Consider the following 18,809-nt stretch of genomic DNA (forward strand, 5'->3'; position numbering starts at 1 on the left):
TCCCCCCAAAATCATTTGCTCTTCCTCTAAAATTGCCTATATCCTCCCTTCCCTCTCCCCTATGAAGAAGATATTTAAACGTCAGCCACCTGGCCCTTCTTTGAATTTCATACGTTGTGTGGCTTATGTGCACTTGCAGGTTAATAAATTTGTATGCCTTTTCTCCTGTTCATCTGTCTAAAGTCAAGTCTATTTCAGAGAGCAAACCTTCAGATGGAAAGTTCCTTTTGCTCCAACACAGGGCTTTTGTGTTTGCTGTTTCCTCTACCTGGAATACTCTTCCTTTATATGTTTGTGTTTCATTGCTACGGTTGCTATATCACAATGCTGAGATTCCTCTGCAGAAATGAAGAACAATGAGTTGCTCCCAGATGCTCAAAGTGTTGCCAGCAGATAGCCTTCAGCTGTGAGCCATCTTCTGGCATTGCCTCTGCCGAAGACAGATGCCCCCCGCAAGGTCATGCTTCCTTTTCGGAGGAGCCACCATCCAATGACTGATTATATCATGGGCATGTGCCTGTCCCCTTGCCCCAACTCAGGGAAACTCTAAAAGACTATCTCAGCTCCAGAGCCCCTGCGGGGTTGGCTGAGGCCTTCATGGCTCAACTTCTCCCTCTTCCCAATGCCACTTCCTTCCTCTCCATTCCATGGGTGTTGATCCCACAAGCACTCCTTGAGAACCTCCTGTGTGCTAATCTCCATTCCAGAGTCTGTTTCCTAAGGATCCCAACTGATGATATTAATCATTGAAGGATCAGCCCCATGTCAACCCCTCAGAAAGGGCTGACCACCCAATCTAACGTTGTATCCCATGGCTGAATGAAGACAAACACTCATGAAAACGTTATAGGACAGGATGAGACTGAGGTCACCATCTGAGAAGGGGTGCAGAGCACTAAGTGCAGTAGGACACCATGAAAGGCAGACATCAGGGAGGTCAAAGGGCTCAGGGAAGCTTCCTGGAAGGGCTTGGGCTTCCCATGGTCCTGGTGGATTCTGAGTTGACATGTTAAGGTTCTGACCACTCTTCCCTCCTCTGGCTAGATGTCTAAAAACTAGAGGAGCATGATTTCAATCCTCCCCTTCAAGGGGGCATGGATAGACACTTGGACAGCACTGTCCTCAGACTGTTCCACTAATCAGTGACCACTGTCTTTTGATGGACAGTAATATGTGATTTCACATCTTTTACTTGCTTGTTGGGGGAATCAATAATAAGAAATGTATGAAAGACATTTTTTGTGTATTTTGGAATCAAAGTGCTACAATAATGCAAGCAAAGCCATTTTCTGCGTGGGTGAAAAACCAGCTGCTTGTGCCCTGGGGTATTGGCAGGAAGGCAGTCTAAGAAATGTTGCATGGAGAAGGGGTCTCTGAGCATTCCGCGGGCGGAGCACATGCTGTAGAAAGGTTGCTCTCAAATTCGATTACTCTTCAGATGCAGCACACTTCCTGGCCACTTTTCTATGCCCTTAATTGGTGTGTACCATCCTGAGAAATGCGAGTTCATTTCAGCAACAGCCTGAGCAAAATACTTTTTAAAAGGGCACACCAGCCGGGCATGGTGGCTCATGCCTGTAATCCCAGCACTTCGGGAGGCTGAGGCGGGCAGATCATAATAAGGTCAGGAGATAGAGACTATCCTGGATAACACGGTGAAACCCTGTCTCTACTGGAAATACAAAAAATTAGCCAGGCATTGTGGCACACGCCTGTAATCCCAGCTACTCGGGAAGCTGAGGCAGGAGAATCACTTGAACCTGGGAGGCGGAGGTTGCAATGAGCCGAGATCATGCCACTGCACTCCAGCCTGGGCGACAGAGCAAGACTCTGTCTCAAAAACAAAACAAAACAAAACAAAACAAAAACAAAAACAAAAAAACCGCACACCAGATTGTCTGTAACACAAAGGGATGGATGCCCCATCTTCCATGATGAGATTATTATGCATTGCATGCCTGTATCAAAACATCTATGCACCCCATAAACATATACACCTACTATGTACCTGCAAAAATTAAAAATAAAAATATATTTTAAAAAAGCATACCAGCTGGGCACAGTGGCTCATGCCTGTAATCCCAACACTTTGGGAGGCTGAAGCAGGTAGATCACTTGAGGTCAGGAGTTTGAGACCAGCCTGGACAGCATGGCAAAATCCCATCTCCACTAAAAATACAAAAAATTAGCAAGGCATGGCAGCACATGCCTGTAAACCCAGCTACTTGGGAGGCTGAGGCAGGAGAACCCGGGAGGCAGAGGTTGCAGTGAGCCAAGATTGTGCCATTGCACTCCAGCCTGGGTGAGAGATAGTGCCATTGCACTCCAGCCTGGGCGGCAGAGTGAGACTTTGTCTCAAAAAAATGGCACGCCAACTGTGGGAGGACATCACATCACGCAACCCTAGCCTAAAGATAAATGATGAGTGAATTTATATTATCAGCCACTGATTTATATAATAATCAACTAATGAAAAGTATTTGTTGGATACCCAAGTGTCCAAAATAGGTGAGTGATAGTATTGTTCTCCTCTATTACCACTAACAATTGAATAAATATTGATGATTCGCGGATTATCTGATTAATTTACGTGTGCACTTACTAAGTAATGGTGTCTCCTGTTGCAGAGGGTTCATCTCCATAGTCTGGCATGGAATATGCTGAGAATGCACAGGAACCCACTCTAGATTTTAACTTGTGTCCCACAGGCCCCACCCAACCTCACGGCCCTGACACCATATGACCCTTAGATACAAGAACTGGGCTCAAAAGAGTCTTAGGTGGAAAATGAAAATGCACTGTTGCACAAAGGAATGCTCACAGGGCATCTTAGGGCATTCCCACAGGCACTCAGTAGGGCTAGGTTGCACAACGTGCTTAGCTAAGCCTGGAAATTTGCTTTTGCCAGGCAAAAGCAGCGCCATTCCAACTGCCCTCGCAGCTTCGGCAGGAGGGGAGCCTCCTTACCACCCTGCCGCAGCCCACAAAGCACTCAGCTCTAAAGTGTTTCCAAGCTGTTGCTGGCAGAGCTGCCCACCTGGACCCAAAAGCCAAGGAACACATTATCTCCCACATGTCCTAAAGCAAATGAATGACTAATAATGGGGCTGGGTTTTCGATCTCGAAGTGCTTTCTCCAGCACTCTGAGCCCTACCACAGTGTGAGAATATTGCAAGGCACTAAGAACTTTATTTTTCCTAATAAGATTTCCTTTCCACAAATTAAACTACTCAGTAGCGGTTGTTTTGACAGAGATTCAGTCCAGAATGCTGCTGAGGTATTTATACTACGCTCTGCTTAACAAGAGGGCAAGAGGCACCCTGAAGTCTCTCTTCTCAGACGTCACTGACCTAGCCCAGAACTTAAACCTGAACCAGGTAGATGTCCAGGGAACACAGGGTGGAGAGGAGGAAGAGGAGGTCGTTTTTACAGCCTTGTAATGACAGGGCACTCTCTGCTGAGGCTCAAGGCCAAATGACATAACATTTTCATTCAACAGAGATAGTGAAATGAAGCAGATATTTCCAAATGATGTGTTAAAATAAATATTATCTTGGGCAGATCTGGTTTTATACATGGAAGGGAGAATGTAAATGCATAGTGAACCCTTTATATCCTGGGATTTGAAAAATTCAAATATTTCGATACTCAGATATATGTTAATATACCATCTCCCCTGGCCCAGCTGCAGTGTCTGCAAAGTCTCCGTTCCAACTCTCAGAACTCCCAGCTGTGAAAGCTTTGGACCATGTTTGGTCACTTTGGTAGCTTCTGTTCGGTGTTTCTGCCTCCTAGGGGGGTGATGGAGAAAGGTTGTCCTCTGAAGGCACTCTTACAGTTTGCAGAAACACGTAAGGAACTGTTGTGTGGAAGAGGTACCAGGTCTGATTTGAATTGTTTAGAAGACAGAGTCTCTTTTCTTGCTTAGTAATATACCTGATGGATGAGATCCTAGTGATGGTGTTGACATAGCAGAGGGAAAAATGTGTCCATCAGAAGCGGGATGAGCTAATAGAGCGCCTAAAGAAAGCAAGCATCGGGAGAAGTGTGGATACCCTGCCAGTCTGACCCAGCACCACCCCAGAGGTGTGCCCTTCCATCAAGCATCCGGGTGTGCCACTGGGCAGCAACTTCTCTGTTGTGGAGATAAACATGTTTAGTGAATAGATCTGATGCCATTAAGCACTCAATTCCCATAGCTCATTTGCTTTTAGTTTTACTTTGCCTGTGGGGGACCATGCACTCTTCATCATGACTTGAGTATTTTTAGATATATGTCATTTTATTTGTCATCATGAATTATGAGTTACCAAGGAAGTTTACCATCAGTCTCCATAGGCTTGGCTAATTATGAGGACTCCGCTAAGAACTGGGTCTCACGCTGCCCAGAAAACCAGGGATTGAAGATTTCCACGCTGAAGACTCTAACCTGGACCATGGGGAATTCATCATGATGATGTTGTGAAGTACTTTTGCATGTCAGCAAGCAAAATTGTCTCACAACACTCTTGCATTGTTGAGCCTCAAGTAAACATCATCTCTGCACCTTAAAGATGGGGAAACTGAGGCAGTGAGCTGTTAGTAACTTGCCCCAGTAATACCCTACTAAGTGCTGGATCCAGGATTCAGGCAGGGGACAGTTGACTCCAAAGTCCAGCTTTTGCACTGTAACAGGCTTACCCTTGTAGCTCTGCCGTGGGAAGCTGTTACTTTCTCCTCTAACCTGGCCTTACTCATCTTTCTACTCCTATACGTAGCACACTGTCCAACAGAGAGTGGGCCTTCAAATGTTTTGAATAAATGAACAATGAATGACGTGTCTGTGTTCTGGCTTCACAGCTTCCCAGCATTTGACCCATCCTCAAAGTGGTGTTTAAGGAATCTAATGAACTTGGGCTTGTGTGCATGCTTTTATAAGTGGTGAAATATTATCTAACTGTAAGTATTAAAGTGATTCAACCCTGAGATATGTATCCTGACTGCTGTATCCAAGAGCGCAGAGGTTTTCTTTCGTTCTAGATGCTGTGATAAGTTCCTTCTGTCTTTCAGCTCTCCTCAGTTTCAGGAGGTGGATGACTGTCTTAGCTGCATTATAAAGACGGGGCAGCTGAAATTCAGAGAGGTCAAAGAACCTGCCCAAGACACATAGCTAGTAAGGGAAGGGATGGGATTTGAACTTAGGCGGTTAACCATTACACTGTACTCCCTCCCACAGCAAATGGTCTTTCCTATGCTAAATGGTCTAATGGCTAAATGATCTTTCCTATGCTGTCAGGAAGAAAAAAGATTTGAAACAAATAATAAAATGATGGGACATCAGAGCTAGAAGTGATTATCTGGCCTGATCCTCTTCATTGAAGAAGTGATGAGACTGATGTGCCCCAAGAAAACAGACATGACGTTGAAATGTAGGAACGTGGTTGTGAGTTTGGTCTGTGGAAAGTGGTCTTTCTGCTGTCACATGACTTGAAAGGTGGAGCAGATTCTCTCCTTCTCTGATAGGATCTCAGGGATAGGCAGGTCATCCCAGAGAACACTCCAATTCCAACGTGTGGGGCAGGTCTATTGCTTTAGATTCTCACTCTCCGTGTTTCTAATCCCTTAATACCAACGGTGTCTTTTTTTTTTTTTTTTTGAGACGGAGTCTCGCTCTGTCGCCCAGGCTGGAGTGCAGTGGCCAGATCTCAGCTCACTGCAAGCTCCGCCTCCCGGGTTCCCGCCATTCTCCTGCCTCAGCCTCCCGAGTAGCTGGGACCACAGGCGCCGCCACCTCGCCCGGCTAATTTTTTGTGTTTTTAGTAGAGACGGGGTTTCGCCGTGTTAGCCAGGATGGTCTCGATCTCCTGACCTTGTAATCCGCCCGTCTCGGCCTCCCAAGCGCTGGGATTACAGGCTTGAGCCACCGCGCCTGGCCTTTTTTTTTTTTTTAATAATTTCAACTTATTTTAGATTCGGGGGTGCATGTGCAGGTTTGTTACATGGGTACATTGCATGATGCTGAAGTTTGGGGTACGGTTGATCCCATTGCCCAGGTAGTGAGCATAGAATCTAATAGTTTTTCAATCTTTGTCCCCACCCCTTTCTTTCCTCCCTCTCGTAGTCCCCAGAGTCTATTGTTCCCATAATTACGTCCATGTGTACTCAATGTTTGCCTCCCACTTATAAGTGAGAACATGCAATATTTGGTTTTCTTGTTTGTTTGTTTGTTTGTTTTTGAGACAGAGCCTCACTCTGTCACCCAGGTGGAGTGCAGTGGTGCAATCTCGGCTCACTGCAACCTCCACCTCCCAGGTACAAGCGATTCTCCTGCCTCAGCCTCCCCAGTATCTGGGATTACAGCCGCGTGCCACCACGCCTGGCTAGTTTTTGTATTTTTAGTAGAGACGGAGTTTCACCATGTCAGCCAAGCTAGTCTCAAACTCCTGACCTCAGGTGATCTGCCCGCCTTGGCCTCCCACAGTGCTGGGATTACAGGCGTGAGCCACCATGCCCAGCCTGGTTTTCTTTTTCTACATTAATTCTCTTAGGACAATGTCCTTCAGCTGTATGCATGTTGCTTCAAAGAACATAATTTTGTTCTTTTTACGGCTGCATAGTATTCCATGTTGTATATGTACCACATGTTCTTTATTCAATCTACTGTTGATGGGCAGCCAAAGGTGATTCTTAAGTAAATATGGAGGTAGAGGTATGGGAGGCTGTCTCTGCTCAAATCAGTACATCTAAGCATGAATTGGCTTGTTAGATTATCTAGAGCACCCTTATAGGAAATCCCTTTACACTAGTAGTAAGTGAGGGAAGAAAAATGATGGAGAGGAGGGTGGGGAAGGTAAGTCCTCAAGTGCAAGGCTTGGCTGGGCAAGGCTTTTACTGTGAGGTTGTGAGAAAACTGGGCATGGGAAAGAACAGGGAGAAGCTGGAAACCTATGGACTGCAAAGTAGGAAGGAAGTTGGAAAGGGGGGTGAAGAAGTAAAAAAGGTCAATGATTCTCTCTTTAACCCATGTCCAGCCCACCGAACAGTTTCCCCAACACCATTTCAGGGTTCTAGTAGAGACAGGCTCTCTGCCCTCTCCTACATCCAGCCAATGCCCTTTTTTTTACCTGGAAACCTTGCTCAGTTGGCAGGAAGCCTCCCCAGGTATGCAAGAGTACAATCCTCTGGGGCTCATTTTTCTTAAGGTAATGGAACAGTAGAGGTGAAAAAGAGCATTCTCTTCCCCTGGCAACTTTAGTGCACAGAATTCCTGCAAGGTTCTCAGAACTGAAGATTAGCTTTCCTACAATCACGAGAAAGAATCTGGTGCAAGGGCAGAGTTTCCAGTATTTTCCACCTAGTATGTACATCATCCAGCATGTATTTTAGTAGTGATTTTTTCCCTTTTGCATATTATATAACAAATGTCCTAAATTTTATATAAATTAAAATTTATGCAATTATATACTGTGACACAAATATAAGCCCTTTATGAGAAATCAAGCAATATAAAAGATGGAATTAAAAAGTATAGTTCTACTTCTTCCATTCTGCTCAGTCTTCGAAGGTTAACCGCTTAGCATTTTAAGATGTATTCTTATCAGCCTCTTAATATGTGTTTACATTTAACTAAATCTATCTGTCCATCACCTGTATTTCTTTTTTTTTTTAATTTTTATTTTTTTGAGGTGGAGTCTCACTCTGCTGCCCAGGTTAGAATACAGTGGCGCGATCTCAGCTCACTGCAACCTCCATCTCCCAGGTTCAAGTGATTCTCGTGCCTCAGCCTCCTGAGTTGCTGGGATTACAGGTACACACCACCACGCCTGGCTAATTTTTGTATTTTTAGTAGAGATGGGGTATTGCCATGTTGGCCAGGCTGGTCTGGAGCTCCTGACTTCAAATGATCCACTGGCCTCAGCCTCTCAAAGTGCTAGGATTACAGGCGTGAGTCACTGCGTCCCGCCTGTATTTCTTATATAATTTTAGTGTTCTGATTTTTTCATTCTTTTTTTGATAAACCAGATAGACTATAAACATTGCTTTGCAACCTGCTTTTTTAAAAAAACTGTGTCCTGAAAATCTTTGCATATCAGTACATTTGCAATTTCCATGTTCTTTATAACTGTTGGATAGTATTCTGTAGCATAGATATAATTTATTATTATTATTATTTGAGACAGAGTCTCACTCTGTCACCTAGGCTGCAGTGCAGTGGCACAATCTTGGCTCATTGCAACCTCTGCCTCCCAGGTTCAAGTGATTCTTGTACCTCAGCCTCCCAAGTAGCTGGAACTACAGGCATGTGCCACCATGCCCAGCTAATTTTTGTGTTTTTAGTAGAGATAGGGTTTTGTCATGTTGGGCAGGCTGTTCTCAAACTTCTGGCCTCAAGCGATTCGCCCGCTTCGGCCTCCCAAAGTGCTGGGATTACAAGCATGAGCCACCGTGCACAACCTGGACATTATTTGCTAAATCAGTTTTCTACTGTGAGACATGTTTGTTGCCCCAGCTTTTTCGTTTTTGCAAACTGTGCCAGAATGAACATCCTTATACATGCATCTTTGTGCACTGGCACAAGCGTGTTTGTAGGGAAAATTCATAGAAGTGAAATTGCTGGGTCACAAGGTAGGTGTATTTAAAACATTTACCGATACTGCCCAACTGTCCTCCAAAAAAGTCTGTTACAATTTATACATTTTCTGCATAGCTTGTTCAATATTGGATATTATGAATATCTTGCTAGTATGATGAGTAAAAATAGTACATGGTTTTGGCTAATTTGCATTTTCTGATTACTAGTGAGACTGAGCTTCTCTTCACATATGAATGGCCATTTGTATCCTTCTTTTCTGGATGAAGTCCTGAGGTTTTACAAAGAAGCAAAACATACCTCTCTGTATAAGATATTACTATAGACTGAATGCTTGCATTCCCTATAACTCATATGTTGAAGTCCTAACTGCCAAGGTGATGGTATTAGGAGGTGAGGCCTTTGGGAGGTGATTAGGACATGAGGGTAAAGCCCTCATGAATGGGATTAGTGCCCTTATGAAAATGACCCCCGAGAGCTCTGTTACTCTCTTTCTTGCCATGTGAGGATCCAACAAGAAGTTGGCAGTCTGTAACTTGAAAAGTGGCCGCCACAAGAAACCAACTATGCTGGCACCTGGTTTTGGACTTCCCAGTCTCTAGTAAGAAATAATTTTCTGTTGTTTATAAGCCACACAGACTGTGGTACTTTGTTATAGCAGCCTGGACTAACCAAGACAGATACCCATATCTTCTAAAGCATGAATAAAAGGCAAAAAAGAGCTAAAGTTATTGATGGAGCTGGACTGTCATATGCATTTGGTAACTTATTATAGAAATTATATTCTGAAGGTTGCATGGCTACAGATAAATTCTAATTTGAACAGAGGATAAATTTGTAGAGAACACTTCCTTTAGGCAAATCTGATATAAAATATGAAAATCCAGACTTAGAGACAGATTTACTCAGGAAGTGATTATTTGCTTTACAAATGGTTTCACCATAGGGTTCCCTTATATAGTCAACTCTTCTGTGTGTATTTAAAAGAAAATGCCCTCTTATAAAAATGTGTTTGCACACACAGTGTTAAGAATACATCTGACACATAAAGAAATGTAGGTCTCCTAAAATATGTGCTATGCTGACAGGTGAAGCTATTCCTTTTTTAAAGATGTCTGTTGCGATGGGGAAGGGTACAGAGTGTATTTTCTCCACTTTTCTCTCCCTTTCGAAACAGTAAAGAAAATAGATAAAGAGAGGTGTTCTGCCCTCTGGTAGGCACAGGTTATTGCTGGGATCAGCATGGGTGTGATCCAACCTGGTTCCCAAAAACCTGGCACTCACCTGCCCTCAACTTCTCCAGGAAGACAACTGGTAGGCCTGTGGCTTCTTTGATGTTCTTGGTGAGTGATGGCCAGCTCCTCTTCCAGCCATAGCTCACCACCAGAGCTGTCCTTGAGGGTCATGGTTATCCCTGAAATCTCATAAGAGGCATAATGTAGAAACATTGTGAACTTGAACTCCAGTCGCATGACTTTCCTCTGAGGCCCACCTTGTTACCCACAGACAGATCCTTGTTTTCTACCTTCCTGAGCTCCTAAGAAATGTTCTACAAACCGCTTTGCTAATCTCCACCTTTTCCTAGGGGTAGTGGCCACTTTATCTTGGAACTCAAAGCCTCGAACACTGAGCTAGTCACCAACCCTGCTTCAGATGCTGCTATCTGAGTTAAACAGGATTCCCCATCACCAGAGGGAAGGTCCACAGGCAGGTTTTTATCCATTTTGTTTATACCCCACTTGCCTGAAAGTAAGTAGCTATGCCTCCCCAGGACCCGGAGGTATGACAACATCCAGAACTTTCCAGATCATGAAATAACATGTTTTCTCATTTAAGAGGGACAAATAGAATAGGCTCCCTCCTGATCTGAGTGTGTTAAAAATTTCCTTTTCTTTGCAAGTACTTCCATTACTTACAAAATGTTCACCAATCATATCATTTTGCCAACTTCGGTATTATAATAAAATCAATTTCAGGTAAAGCTAGTTGTCTCTCACTGTTCTTTGCATCAATATTCTCTGTATTTTTCTGAATGAATTTTAGGTTTATTGTATTAAGTTCAATAAAGTAAGCTATTAGAATTTTAACTGGAATAGTGTTAAAACTCTGACATGTAACTGGAGATAATTATCATGTTTACTGTATTTCCCTCTCCTTTAAGGAACATGGTATTTTGCTCCAGTTGCATTAGGTCAGTTCCCAAGCATTTTATATTTTTGCCTGCTTTTAAAAACATCATAGTATTTTAATTATATTTTCTCTTTTTTGGTATGGAACTGAAATTTGGAGATAGCTCTCATAACCAGACATTTTATTGAACTTTTAGTCTTTACTAACTTTTGCGTTTACTTCTTTGGGTTTATTATAAACGCATTTTTGCCATTTGAAAACCATCTTTTTATTTCTTTTTTTAGAGTTTTAAACTCTCCTGGCACATCTTACCAGGTTCCGTGGCTTTAACAACCAGCCATATGCAGAAGAAAACATGAAGGCTTATGTTAGGAAGCAATTGTCTAAGATAGTGGGATCCTGGAGGAAAAGTGACTCACAAGTCAAAGGAAGGAAGACTTTCAAGGTGAGAGGATTCATCCAGGATTTCTTTTTTTTTTTTTTTTGAGACGGAGTCTCGCTCTGTCGCCCAGGCGGGAGTGCAGTGGCCGGATCTCAGCTCACTGCAAGCTCCGCCTCCCGGGTTCACGCCATTCTCCTGCCTCAGCCTCCCGAGTAGCTGGGACTACAGGCGCCCGCCACCTCGCCCGGGTAGTTTTTTTGTACTTTTTTAGTAGAGACGGGGTTTCACCATGTTCACCAGGATGGTCTCGATCTCCTGACCTCATGATCCGCCCGTCTCGGCCTCCCAAAGTGCTGGGATTACAGGCGTGAGCCACCGCGCCCGGCCGTCCAGGATTTCTTCTTGTCAGAATCTCCCTTAAAGAAATAATTTAAAATTTGATGTGTAAGAGTGTTCGGAGTATTACTTACCTAAGCCAGCACTTGGAAACAATCTAAGTGTACTACAGTTAGGAAACTGATAAATAAATTATGGCACTCCATGTAATGAAGTAGTATGTGAGCATTTAAAAATAACATTTGCAGCTGGGCATGATGGCTCATGCCTGTAATCCCAGCATTTTGGGAGGTTGAGGCAGGAGGATTGCTTGAGTCCAGGAGTTCAGCACCAGTCTGGGCAACATAGCAAGACCTTCTCTCTATTAAAAATTTAAATAACTAATTGGGCATGGTGACATGCACCTACAGTTTCAGCTACTCAGGAGGCTGAAGTGTAGAAAACACTTGAGCCCAGGAGTTCAAGGCTGTGGTGAGTCATGCTGGTGCCACTGCACTCCAGTCTGGGTGGCACAGCAAGACCCTATCTCAAAATGATAATAATAATAATGACAGCGTTTGCAAGGGATATTTGATCACTTAAGAAAACAGTCATTGATTGTTTATTTTAAAAGCAAGACATGAACTGAATATCATCTAAATTTGAAATCTAAGTACATGAACACAGAAGAAAGAATGGAAAGACGTTACTTGTGGTTATTTCTAGATTGTGACAGTCTGAGTCATTTTCTTCCTTGTATTTTCTTTATTTTTAATTCTCTACAGTAAGCATGTAGTACTTTGTGATAAAAAGAACACCTGCTGTGGCCTGAATGTTTGTACCATCTGCCCCTCATTCACATGTTGCAGCCTAATTCCCAGTGTGACGGGATTAGGAGCTGGAGCCTTCGGTCATAAGAGCAGAGTCTTCTGATGACATTAGTGCCCTTATAAAGAAGAGACTAGAGAGATGATCTTTCTCTGAAATATGTGAGGATGCAAACTTGGAGGTAAGCTCAAATTAAACACCGAATCTGCTGGCACCCTGATCTTGGGCTTCTCAACCTCCAGTACTGTGAGAAATAGATGTTTGCTGTTACGTCCGCCATGGTATGCTACTTTTGTTATACAGCCCAAGACGACTAGGATAGACATCATAATATTTAAAAGAAATACAAAAAGAAAAACGGGGAGAAGGAGGGAGAGGTTGGGCTAAGTAGCAAAGAGAAAATCCAAATAGGATTTGACTATCAGAGTTAAGCCACCAGAGCCCGGGTGCTCCAGGTGAGCTCAGCCTTTCAGCCATCCCTGGCAAGGCAGCAGACGCACAAGATGAGGTATCTTGGGCTCTCCAGACCAGTTCATCCAAGAAGTTACTAAATGACCTCTGTGGCTGACATGTAGAATGGACAAATCACCGAGTCACACTCAGCCTGAATTTCTGATACACATAATTGGGAAATAAAATGAAAGGTTGCTTTGGAAGTCAGTATATTTTGGGTTAGCTTTCTAGGCAGCCATAGATAACTGGAACAGTGGGGTATGGCTATTTTTGCATGAGCTGCTCTTCATTTGCATAGAGAAGTAACTGGGCATCCTTGCTTGGTTAATTTCCTTGTGGCACCCATAAAAATCATGGGAAACCTCTGGGAAGTGCATGGGCTCCCAGACTGGGGAATTCCAGTAAGAAAAATTCTATTTTTCACAATCCTCAGTCTTTTATGTCACTCCTTAAAGAATTATTCCAGGAAAATTTGCTCGTCTTTCTTCCTCATCAACTATCTGCTAGCTGCTTTAATTACTTTAATTGAACTTAGATACGAAGCAAAGGTAATTGGATGAGGGAGTGAAGGTGCTCTAAGGAGGAAGGGGCCCTATGGAAATGCTGCATGCTGGCCCGACAGGAGAGTGACAACTCATCAGGATGGGGGTTTGGGTTCCGAAACGAGCATTTTCATTGTTCTTACTGTAGAGACCACATGTCTGGGCTGGTTTTAATCCCCCTAAAGGAATTCTCCTCTAAGGTGGAGGTGCAGTCCCAGTTCCTGAGCTGTTAGAGCTGGGATTGTCCCCAGGGATCCTTTAATCCTACCTACCTCATTTCACAAAAGAGGAAACCGAGCTCTCATATGTGTGGGGGGCCGGGGGAGGGAAGAGGACAGATTCTGAATCATAGTTTGTAACTGGCAGAGAAGTGGCAGAAAACCCAGTCCCTGACATACCCTTGTATCATGTCAGTATAAGATGAGAAATGTGAGAAGAGGAACAAAAAATCTTAATTGTTAGCACGTAATCAGCAGGTTCATTCACCTGCCAGTTTGTTAACTTCCTATCCCCACAATAAGTGCTGGAAATTTCTCCTTCATGAGAAAGGATAATAGGTAGTGACGTATTTGACAAGCGTCAGCAGGTCCTGGGGTTAGCCACATCTACGCTGAGTGGAGCTAAGCAACCGGGGAAGATGCAAGAATTCAGGGCAAGTGGGAAAGAGGCCAGTGGCCTCCCACCCTGGAGAGCCAAGGCAGGTGGAGGGCCCACCCCTGCAGCTGCCTGGCCCTGGACCCCAGGACGCCTTACTTTAAGCCTTTTGGAACTGCTAGGAGGACATTGTGTTTGCTGGGAATGTGCTCTCTGAAAAATCTTTCACTGGGTACACGCCTTTTGTCAGCCATATGCTGTTTTCTCTTTTTAGCTTCTGAATATGGATGTGTGGCTCTCTTTGTGTGATTAACAAAGTTACATAAGGACAGATTCAATAGGTAATATTTACAATCAGGCTAATTTTCTTAATGACACTGTTGCAAGAATTCTCTTTTTGAAACTCTATCCTCCTAGGTATTTATCTTACAGCTTGTGGTGCATTTTGAGTCTTGTTCATCTTAATTCAATTACTAAGACAAGATAAAAATTAGCAACACTTTACCCTCCTTCTGGTCTTCAGGTTCTCTATGAAATTTTAGACTGAGGGGAAAAGGGAGTCAAATTTGTATCTACCAATTATCTCTAAGGGGCATAAATGTATTCAAGATGTTCAATTATGCCCCCAATTGATCTCTAAGGTGATTCATATACACTATTCTTAAAAAGTAAATGATTCTGAGCTAATATAATAATTTCAAACAAAAATAAAATGCTGGCTGGGCGCAGAGGCTCACATCTGTAATCCCAACACTTTGAGAGGCTGAGGCAGGTGGATCACCTGAGGTCAGGAGTTTGAGACCAGCCTGGCCAACATGGTGAAAGTCCATCTCTACTAAAAATACAAAAATTAGCCAGGCACGGTGGTGCATGCCTGTAATCCCAGCTACTCAGGAGGCTGAGGCAGGGAGAATTGCTTGAACCTAGGAGGGGAGGTTGCAGTGAGCCAAGATCGCACCACTGCACTCCAGCCTGTGCGACAGAGTGAGACTCTGTCTCAAAAAAATAAAAATAAAAATAAAAAATAAAAGGAAATGTTTCTGGTCCCAAAGCTAGATGGAGCTACCTCATTCCCCCATGCTGTATATATGGTAAAAATAATGTTTGTTCTGTTTGTTCAAACCTTGCATTTATTTTGTAGCATAGGCATTTTGTTTTATGTTCCAGACAACATCTGTCTGCTGCAAAATCTCAGCCAGTTCCTGTGTTACCTGAGCAAAGGAGACAATGTCGAAGGTCTCTAGAGGCCCACAAATTAATTCTAAAAACACCAACGTGATCAGTTTTCTGGCACTGAGCATGGGAATGTATGACCGTGGAAATCAATCCGTGTAAAAGGAATAAAATAAAGAGGTTTGGATTGTCTAAAGCAATGATCTTTGCTAAATTTAACGCAGAAGAGGAGGTTATTGAGATAACTCTGATTATTCCTGCCCACCTCCCTCATTTCTTTAGGGTTTCTCAACTGTGGTCAGCAGAGAAATTATTTCCTACCATGGCCCACGAGACTTCACTGTTGGAATAATTTGACAAAGCCCTATTGGCCCAGTGGAGAAAAAATAAAAGGTCTTATAAATTACCACTTCACACCAGCATGTATTTGCATATGTGGGCTAAGCAGACTCTGCTCAATCTCAAAAACACTCATATAAGGCAAACTCATCATGCACTGTTCAGAACTCAGCATTCTCAAAAAGTTAAGGCATCAAACATAAGTATTCCCAAGGCTAGAGAATATACAGTTGGCAGCTCCTTCTGGGGAAAAAATATGATATGACATTTGTACAACTATTTTAAAATTTAGTCAAAAGTTCTAGAGCCCAACACTCGGAAGCAATGGCTGAGTCTTGGAAGAGCTCTCTGCAGTGATAGGAACTCAGCCAGACACCTGGGGGTCACTGCAGCCTAGTCCAGCCCGGGGAAGGATGCTGTGCAGAGCCAAGACATGCACATGATCTTTTGCCAAATGGAATAGCATTGACATTGAAGTGTTGCTGTAAAGGCAATGGCCTGGAAGATGAAATGTGATCAGAACTGAGGAGAGGAACCTAGACAGAAATTCAAACTGATAGGACAGTCAACATAGGGTGAAGTGGATGGGGAGCAGTGGGGTGCCGGTAAATGTTTAACAACCAGCTCTCTGGAAAAAAGTGTATGTGTTTGTTATACATTTTTCTGATATAAAGAAAATGTGTAGGCCAGGCGCGGTGGCTCACGCCTGTAATCCCAGCACTTTGGGAGTCCGAGGCAAGTGGATCAGTTGAGGACAGGAGTTCGAGACCAGCCTGGCCAACATAGCAAAACCCCATCTCTACTAAAAATACAAAAACTTAGCTGGGCCTGGTGTCTCATGACTGTAATCCCAGCTATTCAGGAGACTGAGCATGAGAATCGCTTGAACCCAGGAGGAGAATGTTACAATGAGCTGAGATCACGCCACTGTACTCCAGCCAGAGTGACAAAGTGAGACTCTGTCACAAAAAAAATAAAAAATAAAAAAGAGAATGTGTAGCAGACAGTTTACCAGTAATAGTAACATATACAATGCTCTTTATTATAGATTCCATATGGCCATTTGATCCTCACAGAAAGTTTTGCTTTTTTTGTCAAATTCTTATATTCATAGTCAACCTATGCTTGTGTCAACGATCATTTGATAAATGGAGTAAGTGGAGTTGTATCCCAATCTGATACCTATTTCCCCAATAAATTGCTTTCATTAAATCTAATATGTGATCTACCATCAGACTTTCTCACTCTTATACACATTATATTCATTAAACTGAAACCTCTTTCAGCTTTACCACAAGATCCCTCTGTCATTTTTGGCATTTTAGGGATCTTAATCTAAAAAGTAATTTTATGTTACACAGTAAAAGTCATAAGACTGAGTGAGCATTAATGTAAAATTTTGTTAATTTCTTCATGTAATTACAGAAAAAAGTTTTAAGCTAACATACTTACCTTAGTTTTCAGTGTATACCTCAAATTACTCTGACTTGCAATTTCCTCAAAATCCATTATCAGTTTTAATAATTCTATCATCGACAACAGTGTCATAAAATCAGACTATGAATAAATGCTTAATAACTATCCAATTCAGTAAAGAAGTTGCTCATATCATTGATGGATGAGTGTGGTTAAGAGATGAATGTTGGTTGATGTTTTCATGTACTTTAACATGTAAGATGAAAGTGAAACAATGAAGATGAATGTTGGAATGTCACTAATTCTTCATGACAGGAGCCACTGCTTTCCCAAATTAGATAGTAGTTTTCAATACTGAAACACTATTTCATCAATTTTTTACTGCTATTCAGAATGTAACAGCTGCATTTGTGCTACACTTTTAATTTTAATCCACATTCTTAACACTTTATCATTTTCTTAAGTCTACACAATCTACAAACCAGTAAATCAAGCCCCATTTTATAGCATTGGCCAATTTCTATGGTGTAAATACTTTTACTACCATCGATTTCAAGCTACCACCCTGACGTCACTGAACTTGGAGCTGCACAGCAGCACAGCATTATGTATTTCCCCTGCACAGATTTGACAGATGTCAACGACAGCACAGTGTAGTAAGATCACAAAGTGGTGAGTTTTGAGTATTTATTACCTTTGTTTTAATATAATTTATTTAGTGAAAGTTTACATAATTTAATTGTTTAATAACTATATTTAACAATTGCCTCTGAAAATTCCTGGACATTCAGCCATCAGCTCTTCACAAGCTGGTACAGGCCACACCCCTGGTGGAGGGACAGACAATAAGGGAGAAATGGAAGGGAGGCCGGTGGAAACTGCTGGACACCCTCCTTTATCCCTGAGCATTGGATTCTGAATCTGGTTGGAAATGGAGGTGATCCAAGATGTGACATGGAGATGCCGTTTTATTTTGGGGCTCACTGGTTCCTGGGCATGGAAGTGGGCCTTCATTCCAGGCTTACTTCCGATGGAACAGGAATTGTTTATATCCCTCTTGTTCTTGCTTGATGGGCTTGAAGCAGACATGAGATTGGGCCCTTGGTTGTTGTAGGGTTGTCAGTAGGTTGTGCCAACAGGACGTATAGAGAAGGCAGAGGAAAGAGAAATCGGGAAGAGCTGTCAGAAAGATGCCTTTGGTGCTGTTCTACGGTGAGCAGGTCTATGCACACCTACTGCAAAAGGCTGAGGGAGTTGGGAGGCTGAAGAAGGAGGCCGAAGAAGGAAGCTGATAAATCCACTTTTTTCGAAAGAAACATTTAATAGGGGCTTATGAGTAGAAGCCATGTCTCTGGTGGCCATGAGAGAGTGGATCCCTGCCCTGGCCCTCCAGAAAGTATTCTTTACATGGCAAACTTTTAGGGTAAAGCATGCAGCTAGTCATATCTCAGATCCTCCTGCGAAACTTAAGACCAATGGGGAAGTGAGATAAGCATCTTCATGAGGAGTTATCCAAGCTACAGGTATTGTTTCTTGACTTTGCTACAGGAACGCCTTGGTGTGCCGGAGTCAAACATTGGTCATTATGGTGGTTTTGCTTCAAGATGGCATCACTCTTGCCATGCAACAGGCTGTTTTCCTACAGGTGCCTACCTCTGCTCTGCACCTTTAAGCTAGCCTAGCACACCCAGGCACACATCAGCCTGCTAGGCCATGAAACAACTCAGTGGACATGCAGGGTATTATGGTACCTGTAGGAATGATTTCAAACCTTTCTGTGTGTCTGCAGCCTGTTTTCTCTCTCAGGTGCCCTTCACAACCTCATTTGGACCCGCTGATATGGGCACTGAATCTCTGAAGCTCTGATTCTTGGATCCATCTCGAGGCTCTGGCTTGAAAAATATTTTAAAAATCGTATTTGTTGATGGCAAGGGTGCAGTAAAATAGACATCTTATAAACTGCTGGTAGGAAAGCAAATTAGGACATCTTTTGTAGAATTCAATTTGTCCATAACTGTTAAGAGTATGTTAAAAGAAAAGCTTTAGGTGAATTAAATGTAAAACAGTT

This window comes from Macaca mulatta, chromosome 18, assembly GCF_049350105.2.
Source record: "Macaca mulatta isolate MMU2019108-1 chromosome 18, T2T-MMU8v2.0, whole genome shotgun sequence".
NCBI lineage: Eukaryota > Metazoa > Chordata > Mammalia > Primates > Cercopithecidae > Macaca > Macaca mulatta.